General features: G+C 40.2%; 1 pseudogene; it reads left to right on the forward strand.

Annotated features, from left to right (window-relative positions):
• Nucleotides 1–8,135: 8,135 nt before the first annotated feature.
• LOC148717742 (uncharacterized) lies at nt 8,136–10,487 on the forward strand (annotated as a pseudogene).
• Nucleotides 10,488–10,864: the final 377 nt, after the last annotated feature.

Below are 10,864 nucleotides of genomic sequence, written 5' to 3' on the forward strand. Positions count from 1 at the left end.
TTTGCAGTTAATTGGAGTGAAGAAGACATTTGCGGTACGTCGTTAGAGGGAGGAAACCCGGCAGAGCTCAACAACGATGGTATGAGGTTTTTGGCTAAGATCATGCAAGGGAGACAAATGCAAAGGGCTCAAAACATACAAGCTCTCTAGAGAATGAATATCTTAAAGGTGTGTAATATTATTCGACTTAATCTTTTCAATCTTTATCGGTGAGAATCTGAACGGCGGGGGTCGCGGGTCCCGGGTAAATTGTCGCGGGGCCCGGGTAAATTGTCGCAGGTCGCAGGTAAACAGTCACGGGTCCTGAAAATTGTTGCGGTCCAGGAAGATGTATTTTCATAAATGTAGCGGTTCTCCCCACAATCGGCTCCTTTGATGCGAACCACATTCCTTGTGCTAATACAATTATTCACTAGCACTGTTCCAACTAACTTTCTCAAGTTATCGCTCTTGGAAGCTCCCTGGCTCTGAAATCCTCGTCGATTTCTCGATGAAGATAATGAATTATTTTTCAAAATAGTTCGTTGGGCTTTGTATGCTTTTTGCTAGCCTGCCGTCAGCGTCCTTCTAAAACTAAAAATAGTTGTTAAGCTCAGTTCATAACTGCTCTAAGTTCATTTCTGCAATTCCGTTTTAATTTTGACGATTCTTTTTCCGGTTTTATTCTTTGCTTTTTTTATTTGGACATTTATAGCTGACATAAAATAAGACTGGCACACTTTTTCCAAAAATAGACGTTGTATCATATAATCAATCAAGCTACGTAAGCGGAAATGTGAACGGAAACCACAGCATCTCGTACCGCATTCACTGGAAACCCCAGCGATTTTCGCGCTAACACTTGCGTCATCGTTGATTTAGTGCTACCTGATTGGTAGGTATGCGGTTCGGATGAAAACAGCCGTTTGTGGGGAGGAGACTTAAAACGACTGCGAAATGCTGCGGAACTAGAAAAAACAGCGTTAAGAAAACGAGCTATTCTAAATAATGTATAGCTGTGAACGCACCAGTTCTCTTTTTCCTGCTGAGGTTTAAAAATCCCAATCTTTTATCCAGTCCTTCAAATATTTAAAACTATTCTGCATGCGCCCCTTTCTCCCTCCCTCCTAATGTACTTTTGCTACAAAGGCTACCTGTGCCTTGATTGCACAAACTTCAATCTGTGCCAGATTTCACTGATACTTGTCAATGTCGAAACTCCGGTTGTTAAAAGGTTCTGAATCGCTAAAACTTTGTCCGCTCGTCGTTTTAAACTCTTTTCTACTTTGCGTGGTAACGTTTAGATTTATGTTATATTGATCACCCGAGTAATGCATTTCTGATTTAGCTGAAAGAAACGACAAAGCCGGAGATAATTTTCCAATAACCACGTCGGGGTTTGCGCCGTCTGTCTGGAAATAGTTATAGTTATTTTTCCAGAATCTTGCTGTATGCTCTAGCGGTCTACTCATACCTACAGGTGATAGCTTTGAAAGGTAAGTGGTCTTCCTTTTTTCTCTTTTCTTTTTCGTAGGAAATAACGCGACAATGAAATTGAACTTACATTACCAGACTGTTTGCGTAATTTAGCGTTAATCAAACATAACTGACATTCAACTATGAGCACGAGTGGCGTGACTGTCACCCCGGAAAATCACAGTATAAGTATTTCACTTCTCTCTTCAAATTTTGCTTCCAAAAATAATCCAGTTCCGCGGTTACACGTTTCTGGGCTGGTAACATTTTTTAAGGGGATTGGGGTTGGCTTATGAACGGTGGTAGCTGGTATGTGGTATAAAAGATATAATAGATTTCTCCAGCTGTTATATCATATCTAGCAACGTGACATGTGGTTGTGTAACTGTAATGTCAGAAATATGATGGACAAATTAAAATTAAGAGCGTGTCCACGAGAAAACGGGAAGAGGGCGAAAAAGCTCAACTCACCGATTCAGCTCAGACTTGGCACAAATGCTAAGTATCATAAGTTAACAAGTCTGTGAAAAAATAGGTCAAAATATATTGATTCAAAATATATTGATCAATATTTGATTCCCTGGGAGATATAGGGTCCCCCTGGGAACAGCCCCATTTCCTACTTTTTTTTCATAAGTATTTAGCTAACTTTGCATTGCTGCTGCGACAAACCGAAAAGCTATCTGCAATCTCAATCAACTGGGTTGTGTTCTATATCTATCAGTTTTTCTGAACTTTTTCGTTTTATTTCTTCCCTTACTTCTCCCTAAAGTAAAGACGACTTTTTCTGGTTTTGACAAAGTCCAAAAATAGGGGTATTTTAAGGCCCAATATCTCCGATGACCAGCCACTTATGATCGTCGTTATTCCTACATGGGCAGTGAAATCCATCACTAGATTTCAAAAACCAGTAATAAAATTTTGCAGCAACTGATTTCGTAACCCGTGCTGACGTAAAAGTTACACCAACTCCCGCTTTTTCGTCTGTATCATCAAAATTCCGTAAACCACATCTTTCTTTTATTAACTTAGAATAACTTGGAATTTACAAGAAATTTGCCAGAGAGTATCTTATAAACATGAACGAGGAGAGAATCTTTCAATAACACCTGTTGAAGCCTTTTTGAGAACGTTTTTCGCAGCCATATTTGGATTATTCTCGAGGAAACACAAGTTGATGATGCACATCAAGGGCGCATGTAGTCGAACTTTCTGACAAAACAAATCTAGGAAGGAACTTGATAGTACATACATGTCTCTGTGGTGTCTCAGTTGCACCTTTTGGCTTGATATTATTGGTTACATACAAGTAGCTATCATGTCAACATTGTATCACATTCGATTTGCTTCGTTGCCTTGTTGAAAAAATTAAACGCGGTGAGAGCTCTCGGAAAGATCGATCAAAGTTATTGGTCTTTTACTGCGTGATAGTTATCGACTTACATGACATGAGTTGGTAGCAAAAAGATAACTTAATGCCCTGAAAGCTTATGTAAAACAAAAGGACAATCCGCCATTGTTGATCATTTTGCGCCTGCAATTTTGTTCAGCGACAACTTTATCATTCCTTTGGCATGTTGTGCTTCTAGTCTACAAAGTTTCAATTCTAATAAAGACTTACAGCTACCAAAATATTTTGCTTGTTATCTGTTAAGCTTGAGATAGTGGCATGCTCACCGAAAAGTAGATAAGCCGATGATGTACTGGTCTCCTCTCAACACAAGCGAAAAGAAAATGGTTACAAATCCTACACGTATATAGTAATCAGTTACATATTTTATCTGTGGTTTCCTGCTTACATTTGGTAGGTCATCTCTTGCTGTCTAGTACTGTTATGTATAGCTTTTAATCGAGATGCACCTTAGAAATTGCTCCGTTACAAAAAGTGTGGATTATTAATGAAAGGAAGGAAGGGGAGGTGGTCAGCAATCAATTTCGTAGTTACTATCAGACAGAAGTAATTTTGGTGGCGGTATTATGGTAGCGGTATTATGGCTCTTATTAGTCAGGATTTTATTGCAAAACGGAGAAATGACTTGGAAAGCACGGAGGTGGAGGCAATTTGGCTGGAAGTGTGTCCTTATAAATCGAAACAATCCATTATTTTCGGAAGTTTTTACCGACCACCGTCATCCAAAATGGATGATGATATTAAAATCGAAGAGCTCATCGAAAGGGTTCATTTGTTAAACAAAGAAACTATCATTGTCTCTGACATCAACATTGACCATAAGGATAGGAAGAGTTATGATAAGCATAGACTCGCTAAAGGGTTCCGTGGTATGAATTTTAAACATTTGGTCGATTTTACAACCGGCCCCGTAACCAAAACTTGCCATGATCATGTGTACTGTAATCAACCACAGCGAATAAATTTTGTCACCAGTGCAGACATTGGCTTAGCAGATCATCTACCAGTCTTTGTAGTTCGCAAGCATGCACGCGAAAATTAAACAGACAATCCTCTCGAATCAAGTACCGTGACATGAAATCTTTTGATGAGGATCAATTCAAGCGAACACTAGAGCAGATCCCACGGGAGACAGCGTTTGTGTTCGAAGATATTGATGATGTTGTTTATGCTTGGGAGAAGATGTTTAATTCTGCCCTCAATGATCATTGTCCTTGGCGTGAAAAAAGAATCAAACACACCATTCAACCCCCCTGGATGACAATTGCAGTTATTAAGAAATTTCACTCTCGTGATCACCTATTGAAGGTGGCTAGGAAATCGGACAATAGTTCTGACGGGGCAAATTATCGAGTGGCGAGAAACAAGGCTGTTTCTGCCTTGCGCTCAGCAAAGCGTGAGTTTTACGAGAATGCATTCGAAGAAAATCGAAACAACCCTAAACCAACGTAGAATATGATGAAAACATTGATTGGTTCTGGAAAGATGAATAAAGGGATTAGTAAGCTTCAGTTGGATGGCAAGGCTGTTGAAAATGCTACAGAAATTGCGGAGCATTTTAATTTATATTTTTCCTCAATCGCCGATAATCTGAGATCTGGACTCGGAAATACGCCATCAGACTTGTCCAAGTTGGTAAACTTTCTGGAGTCCAGCAAAGATCCGGATATGGTTTTCTCTGTTCCAGACATAACCAATGCTCAAGTTCTCCAGACTATAAAGGGGATCAGTCCTCACCAGGCTGCAGGTATCGATAAAATCAGCGCCAGGCTTTTGCGTATTGCTGCTCCTATTGTAGCTCCAAGCATAGCAACGCTTATCAACATGTCGTTTTCCACAGAAACGTTTCCTACTCGTTGGAAAACCACTAACGCGACACCGCTGTTCAAACAGGGTGCGGCCAGTGATCCGTCTAGTTATCGCCCGATTTCTGTGCTACCAGTGGTCTCAAAAGTAATCGAACGTCATATGCACAATTCCTTATATGCTTTTCTTATGGATAGTAACTTGTTGTATCCTAGACAGTCTGGGTTTCGTGAGATGTACAGTACAGAGACTGCTCTAATTAAGTTAGTTGACGAGCTTTTGTTCGGCTTAGATAACAATCATGTATGCGGCATGGTCCTGGTCGATTATCGAAAGGCTTTCGACATGGTGGACCATAAGCTATTGTTGCGCAAGTTGGAGCTGTACGGTATAGTCAACCGGGAGCTTGCCTGGTGTCACTCTTATTTGTCGGATCGGAAGCAAATTGTCCGTGTAAATGGGAGTGAGTCAAGTGAAGCTTTGATGTTGCATGGAGTACCTTAGGGCAGTATTTTAGGTCCTTTATTTTTCATTTTGTCTATTAACGATTTTCCCTTGTATACAAGTGCTCAGTTGGACCTTTACGCAGGCGATACGACTGTCAACGCTTTTGCGGAAGTGAAAAACTTAGCCAACTAAAGTTCATCACTAAATAAGTCTTTCTCTGAAATTCGATTATGCGCTTCAGCAAATAAGCTCCCATTAAATGAAGACAAGACTAAAGTACTCGTAATCACTGGGAAAAGATGTGTGGCTGACATAAATGGAAGTGACATAGTTGTTACCGTAAACATAAAACAGCTCAATAATGTGGATTCCGCTACCTCATTGGAAGTAGAAATTGACAGCAAATTGTCATTTAATGAACATATTGAGAAAGTATGTAAAAAGATGGCCTCTAGAATCGCAATACTGCGTAAGATTCGAGCCCGTTTACCTCTTAAACAGCGACCTCAGTTTTATAATAGCATTATTCGCCCTGTTATGTCATACGCTAACGTGGTTAGGGTGTTAAGATTGCAAAAACACGCGGCACGAGTTATTTCTTATGCCGATCGCACGACACCATCAGTTGCTTTGTTTAACAAGCTAGGCTGGATTCCGTTTTATGAGTAACATAAGATAGATAAATGCATAATAATGTTTAAGCGAATTAATGGGCGTTTGCCGAATTATCTAAATGAACACTTAATTTTGAATAATAAGCGGCACTCCCGCAACACTAGATATTCAAGCATTAATACTGTTTGTACTAAATACAAAAGAGAATCAGAGGGAGGACGCTCTTTCGCTGTTTCGGCTACAAGACTGTGGAATAGTATACCTATTGAAATTAGGAAACTAGATTCTATAGCATGTTTTAAAAAGAACGTGTTTGCCAAGATTTTTAAGGAACAACAATGTTTGCATCATTTTACTATTTAATAATATCTTCTTAATTTAATCTTGTCTTATTTTAAATGCTTATTTTAAATGTTTACATATTTTAGCTTACATATTTATCTGATTGTATATAGTTGTGTAATTTGTGAGGGCCACGAGCTTATTAGCCTCTGGCTATTAAGTGCTACCCTCTTTAAGTAAAGGGTTTCATTCATTCTTTCATTCTTTCATTCTTTGAAGTAATAGCCACTCATAAAGGTTACAAATAATGACCGACAATCCGCTAATGAGATACAATGAATATATGAAGTTCATATATTTTGAACTGCGGTATTAGATACGTATGAGGCACGATCCTCGCAGTAGATAGCGCTATTTATGCAATAGCGAAAATCAGACCTGAAAAAAATCAGGTCTGTACGGGACTCGAACCACTGACCTCTGCGATACTAGTGCAGCGCTCTACCAATTGAGCTAACAAGCCAACTGGGAGCAGGCAGTTAAGTTGATTCGTAATAAACCCGTGAAAGTGATAAATGAGATACAATGAATATATGAAGTTCATATATTTTAAACTGCGGTATTAGATACGTATGATGCACGATCCTCGCAGTAGATAGCGCTATTTATGCAATAGCAAAAATCAGACCTGAAAAAAAATCAGGCCTGTACGGGACTCGAACCACTGACCTCTGCGATACTAATGCAGCGCTCTACCAATTGAGCTAACAAGCCAACTGGGAGCAGGCCGTTAAGTTGATTCATAATGAACTTGGTAATTGGTAGAGCGCTGCACTAGTATCGCAGAGGTCAGTGGTTCGAGTCCCGTACAGGCCTGAATTTTTTTCAGGTCTGATTTTCACTATTGCTTAAATAGTGCTTTACTGCGAAGGATCGTGCACATATACGTTTCATAACCGCAGTTCATATATATGTATTTCATATGTTTGTTGTTTGATCATTAGGTATATCGTTCCACAAATTTGCCATCCTATTAGAAATCCCGAAATGTTGATGTACGATTTTTATTAATCTTTAAGTTCAGCCCTGAGCACGCTTGACGCGTCTGACTCGTAACAAGGGAAAAATAGTAAGTAATGAACGAGTTTGATCAATATCACTATGAAGGCATTTAAGAAAGAAAACTAAGTCGAGATATTCGAGCCAGTAATTAAGCGGCAACAACTTCAGTTTGATTAAGCGATCCTTATAAGATAAGTTACTACTGTTTTTTAGTATAAAGCGTGTAGCTCTTCTTTGCACATCTTCAACTAAGAATAAATTGCTGATAACAGCCTGATCAATAAAGATTTGAAAATGCAAAGACAAGCAAAAACCAACGATAAAAACCGATGCTTCGGTGTCATCATGACGCCATTGTCAAGGAGAAGTAAAAATTACAAAGCTTGCGGTAAGGTGTAACACTAAATTAGCATAAATATGTTAGGAGCTAATTCTACAAATACTTTTGCGCGAATTGAATCACTTTGCACGTTCAGATTGGGTTTTAGGTCTCTGATGAAAAGCATTTCGTTCCCCAAACAATCGAACTTCTTACTACACTTTTTCAGAATGCTAAAACGTTACAGTAGGTCTTTCGAGACTTCGCTGTGCCATTCGTGATAGTTTTTATATACTGAAGATGCATTTCGTTTCTGTCCATCCACGCGTGTAAGTGTCCGCGTGTATAGCCCACATAACCCGCATCACACACGTCACATTGAAACGTCGGTTTTTATCGTTGGTTTTTTCTTGTCTTTGCATTTCCAAATCTTTATTGATAAGAATCTTAAACCAGCTACATTTGTTCAGGAGACTCGAACAATGTAGCAAGAAACAGACTAACTGCGATGGCTCAATCGAATTCCTCAGGCTCTGTCAGAACTTCGACCTAACTCCAACTTTTGCCAAGGTCGACAAAGCAATGCGTTCTAAATGAAAGCACTCTTCCCAAACCTTTACAAGGAATATCATCTCTGAGGAACTAAATGGAAAGATCAAACAGAGTGCTTATCTAAAACGCGAGATCAGTTCCATCTACGATGAGATTCGCCGGAGCTGTAGTTTACTTCGCTACACCTGTGTTCTACGCACTATGGTTAGCCTTAAAAAGAAATATCATCAGGAAGTTATGAATACTCATACGATGAAGATCTCACCGGTGCTCAACATCGAAATGGATGTTGACGAACATATTTTGAACCTGTCATCCTACAACCTCTCCTTTTTTCAGAAAGTGGTACTTTGCCGAGGATTAAAATCTGCCATTCCTCAACGTGTGTCTGCCATAGACGTTAAAGCAAGCTTTTAAAATGCCTATTTGAGCCTTGAACCCCACCTGAGTAATAATAATTTAAAGTAATTATCTGCAGCAACGTTGCGTTTCGTTCCACTCAATTACATCGAACGCAAGAGTCCAAAACCTCCAAAGACATTGTTGAGAGCTATCGAGGAGTTAAAAGGACGCGACGACATAGTTATCACGAAACCCGACAAATGGTCTGGTGTTGTGGTTCTGGACAAAACCGAATACTTCCGATTACTTTCTGAAGCCTCAGTAAATGATACAAGCAATTTCCGTGCCGTTCCCCTGGAGAAACCAAACACCAGGGGCAGAACATCCAAATATTACCACCCCCTACTACAAAAAGAGAAGATCCTAGATTCCATTGTTCGTATAATTCTGCCGAAGACCATTGCAGATTCCGTGAGCCCTACAGGTTCCAGATTGGCATATATGGGTTGCCAAAAACCCACAAAGAACAATTGGCTATGAGGCCTATATTATCAGCCACTGACACGTACAACTTTTTCCTTGCTAAATGGCTCGACGCGAAATTGAAGCCCTTGTCCCTTAATCAGTATACAGTTACTGATAATTTTGATTTCACAAGAGAGATTCACGAGCTGAAGATCAACAAGGGTGACAGTGGCGGATCCAGGGAGAGGGTCCGGGGGTCCGGACCCCCTCTAACAGACCTGACGCTTACAACTTTGAAATTGAAATTCTTACATCGACAGGATCGTATATCACTTTTTAACTGGCTGATCTTTTTAATGAATCCATGTAAACGGTAAGCGACCAAGGAATTATAACGTGCAAGCGCGACTGGTGGGAGGGGGTGTTGGGGAGAAGTAATTTGCCTCAAAAGAGTCCAACAGTCCTTTCTGAATCAAAGTTTGGACCCCCCCGATCAAAAATTATTGGATCCGCCCCTGGGTGAAGTTTTGGTTTCGCATGATGTCTCCTCGTTGTTCACAAACGTGCCTTTGGACGAAACAATAGAGATCTTGGTTAACAGAGCCTTTTCGAACAATTGGTTCAATACTACCCACAATCTTGCCCTTACCAAAACGGATCTTATTGACTTCCTAAACGTAGCCACCAAAGGCCAACTATTTCAATTTAACGGAGATCTATACGAGCAGACAGATGGCGTTGCTATGGGGTCCTCTTGAGCCCTTATTAGCAAACGTCTTCATGTCATCCATCGAAGGTACCCTTGAGCGACAAAGAAAACTTCCATCCTTTTATCGTCGATATGTCGATGATACACTCACTGTAATGCCTGATCTAGCAACAGCAACTACTTTCTTGCATACCCTCAACAGCGCCCACACTTCGGTCAAATTCACCATGGAGGTGGAGAAGAACAGCAAGCTTCCTTTCCTTGGCACCGAACTACTCAACCATGCACCTCGGATTGAAACCAAGGTGTATGTGAAACCAAAAAACACGGGTCTACTATTACACTACCAAAGCCATGCAGACAATCGCTACAAACGGAGCTTACTGAAAACTATACTGGATCGCGCACACCGATTATCTCTCTCCTGAATCCATTTCTCTGAAGAGTGTGATCGTCTAAAGAAAGTTTTCGCACGGCTTAAATACCCGGAACACCTGGTAAATTCTACCGTTAACACCTTCTTACAATCAAGAATTGTTGGTAAGCAGCCCACACAGACGCCCAAAGAACCAATATCCATTGTTCGTGTGGTCATACCTTTCAAAGATCAGGAATCAGCAAATCATGTTAAGAAAGAGCTCAAGAATCTTAGCATGAAGGTGCAGACAACTGTTCAGCCAGTATTTGTTAGCCGCAAAGTTGGCCGAGATCTTAAAGTACGAGAAATCAAGCCACAGATCGTCAACCTACAACGCGTCGTTTATCGTTTTCGATGTGACCTGTGTGATGCAGGTTATGTGGGCTACACACGCGCGGATGGACATAAACGAAAGGCATCTTCAATATATAAACACTACCACGAACGGCACAGCGAAGTCCCGAAAGACCTACTGAAACGTTTTAGTATTCTGAAAGAGTGTAGTAAGAAGTTCGATTGTTTGGTGAACGAAATGCTTTTCATCAGAGACCTAAAACCCACTCTGAACGTGCAAAGCGATTCAATTCGGCAAAAGTATTTGTAGAATTAGCTCCTAATATATTTATGCTAATTTAGTGTTACACCTTGCCGCAAATTTTGTAATTTTTACTTCTCCTTGACAATGGCGTCATGATGCCACCGAAACGTCGGTTTTTGTCGTTGGTTTTTGCTTGTCTTTGCATAACAGACTGAGGTGCCCATAACTGATAGCAGTAGCAAAAGTGCGAACGCACTAATGAACAGTAAAGACGCGACAGTGGAACACTGCCAACAATTCCTGCGCAGATTGAGTAGTATTGATATCGACCTCCATGTTCATCTAAGAGAACAATTTCTTAGTTATAAAGTTTATATTTACCATTCTTTTTCCCTCCTTCTTTCAATTCATCAAGCACTTCCAATACTGTTTACCTTTTCTAT

Source organism: Stylophora pistillata, chromosome 13, assembly GCF_964205215.1.
Source record: "Stylophora pistillata chromosome 13, jaStyPist1.2, whole genome shotgun sequence".
Classification (NCBI taxonomy): domain Eukaryota; kingdom Metazoa; phylum Cnidaria; class Anthozoa; order Scleractinia; family Pocilloporidae; genus Stylophora; species Stylophora pistillata.